Source organism: Berghia stephanieae, chromosome 5 (assembly GCF_034508935.2).
Source record: "Berghia stephanieae isolate SIO BIC M18660-M18661 chromosome 5, UCSD_Bste_1.3, whole genome shotgun sequence".
NCBI lineage: Eukaryota > Metazoa > Mollusca > Gastropoda > Nudibranchia > Aeolidiidae > Berghia > Berghia stephanieae.
Genome location: NC_088364.1, coordinates 46989412 through 46992624, shown reverse-complemented (window position 1 = coordinate 46992624; position 3213 = coordinate 46989412).

The following is a 3213-nucleotide window of genomic DNA, read 5'->3' as shown; positions in this document are numbered from 1 at the left end:
ATTCTATACTCTCCCATTGTCAATGTCAGGATTATGCAAGTGTTTACTTCATTGACTATTATGCTATGTATGATTTTATGAAACCATAGAATTAATGATTACCCTGGTGTTTGGTAACATGAGCTGAGCAGCTTCAAAGCTATTTTGTTACTCCTCATCACAGAACGCAAGTCTACACTATACTTAATAGTTCACAAGAGTGGCAGGGCGCTGGTCTAAATCAAAAGGTTCACAAGAGTGACAGAACGCTAGTCTGTACATATCTAAATAATCTTTATTGAGAGAAAGCTACCATACTCAGAAGCGACTGGCGACCTCTGGGTTTGTAATTAGGCCACCTAATCATTCAACTTTATAGTTCTGAAAAATAATGAACATTATAAATCATAAATCATGATTTTGTATTGTATGCTGTACATATTTTCTTGAGCGGAAGTTACCTCAATGTAAACTAATGGAGAAATCTTTTTCAGATGTAAATAATTGAACATATATCATGCCTAGAAAATTAATAAAATATTGAAATCATTATTTCGTCCTCTTCTAATTTATTTTATATTGGAGTTTCGTGATACATATTCTAGTGGAGATTAAAAGAGAACAGTATCGGCATATCTTTGCCGGCTGGGTGGGGTTCCTGACCTCCCATAGTGGGTAGGGAGGCACTTACTCTGTCTTCTATACCCCTTTCTCTTCTTTCCAACCTGCTTTCTGTCTTTGTCTTGGGATGAGATTACTTGGTTTTGTCCTGGCACTGACCGGATACCCTGACTGGGAGGGAAACAGTTAAATATATAGTTATTTTTGGGAGATAATATTTTTGTCCTTGTAAATCATCTCTCTGTTATGCATTGTATTGTGTTTTATTTACATATTATATAGGATTTGTAAACATTTGAGTGTATTCCTCTTAGTGGGGACCTGTGCTTGTGTCTGGATGAGACTTAGGTGATCTCAAACTAAGTACTTTGATAGTATTAGTATTAGTATGCTCTTCTTGGAATCTACATCTGTTTTCAATTTGAACCAATTCCCCTTTGTCTTACCTTTTCTTGGGTGCTTTAATTGTAATTCTAGAATTTAAAAAAACATTTTCTTCCTTTTTACTGGCGCTAATATGACCTTAATGTGTTGCAAGCGCCGTAAACCCTTAAAGCGGGTGGTTGGATGGGAGCATCACCCTTGAATCATATACCTATGATGTTCGCATGGGTGTACGATCCGATAGTGATGTCGTTTCTTCTTCTCTTTACTAGCCTATCCTGCTTCTTTGGTTTGTGATTGTATTTTTGACAGGGGATATTTTTTTTTTCTGTAAATCTTCTGCCTGTTTGTTCTTGGTTATTTATAATTTAGCTTATGATATCTTTAGGTTATGATTTTGATTTACATTTGTACTATTTTTGTTGGATTGCTTGTTTTTTTTGTTTCAGCGGTCTCTCATATAACCTCAATTGTGTTGGAAGAGACCTCAAGCAACAAACAAAAAAAAAACCCTTAAAAACAAAAAACAATATCTTTGCCGGATATATGGACCAAGGAAGGTAACTCTTTTCATGTCGCCAATACGTTTTCCTTTTCCATTGGATTCCAGGTTGCTTTCTGTACTGGAATGAGATTGACTTTGCCCTAACCTTGGTCCGGGTCCTTAGCCGATGAGAAAGTTTACGGATTTTTAAATTTTTTTTTACTGGGAAATGGTTTTGTTTTCCGTTGTAAAACTATCCCCCTGATGCTATTGACTATTGGCATTTTGTTAGCATCGGCTTGGGTGGCAATACGCCTATCGTTAGCATGCTCGTCGCCAAACCTGGAGAAACGAGCATTTGAGCAGTTATATTATAGCCAAAAGCAACTCTTTTAGGCGGAGCCAGATTGGTGCTGGGGACTGTTGAATTACCAGTCACGCACTGGCGGTCGGTCAATAGAGCGAAGTTGTTTTGTGCCGCCCTATATTTTCCGTAGATTAGCATGTCAACCAAACAAAAAACTTCAATTTTAAAATTTTGATAAAATTAAAAATTTAGCACATACTGCTTTTTGTTTTGAATTTAATATTTGATGACTCGTGCGTCGCTCCGCGAAGGAAGCGTCAAATCGGCACGTTTCATCTTTCCCCCGTTGCCTGCGCGGGGTGACAATGAGCGGAGGGTGTGGTGTGGTGGGGAAGTTTTTTGTTTGTTTATATGAGCCAGTATTCGTTTGGCCGTCCTGTCCTTATCCTATACTCTGTTGTACCTTGAAGAAAGTTAGTTACCACTCCCCAATCTCCCTCCACCTTCCCTCCCCAACTAACTATTGTCTTTCACTGCTAAAATAATTAGGCCAAGACGGCCAATCTAGCGATGCACGCCCTGAGGTCCTACTTGGGATAAATTAAAACCATATCAGTTTTATCACTGAAAGAAGAGGCTTTGCTTCACTTAGATATACGGATGAAGAGAATGGCAATAAATATATATTTTATCATTGTTGGTATTGCTTAAATATATATTAAATATCAAAAAGAACAGTAAACAAAGTATGCACCGAGAAGAGCCCCATGGTACTATAAATAAAAATCCCTGACCCCACGGAGTCCTTCATCCCCGCACACTCCCAACGATCCCTACTCAACTTGTATTGTGTGCATTGTCTAATAATAGTATAATTATAAAGATGTCGCTGATTGTGTGTGAAGTTAACAAGTGCTTTGCGTTTGGAATTAAATGTGGATTTTTAAATTCAATTATTCTAAAGTTGGGTGTCATACCGTTAGTATTCAGAGAAAATGTATTATCGCTGTTGTCATTGTTTATGAAACCTACCTGTTTTTATCTTGAATCATTTTATTTTAAAAAGTTATTTCTGTAATTTGTAACCAATCATGAATCATGTTGATTTTTTAATTGAAAATCGATTCCGACACTTATCCCCTCAAGAGAAAATAGTGGTGAAAGATTTAGGTCCACACAAACCAGTGAATTTTAACTTAGTTTCTAACACACCGAGGAGACAGCGCCGATTTAATAATGATTATTTTTAAAATGTTGAATGGCTTACTGCCAGTGAAAGCCGTAAAACGCTTCATTGTTTTTATTGCTTGATTTTTGGTGATGTATGCTATAACGGACAACAGGAGGATTCAGTGATATTGCGCACATCTCTCAGGCACTGAAGAAACATTCTGAATCAAATAGCCATGTCACAGATGCTGTTAAATATAAACTTTTC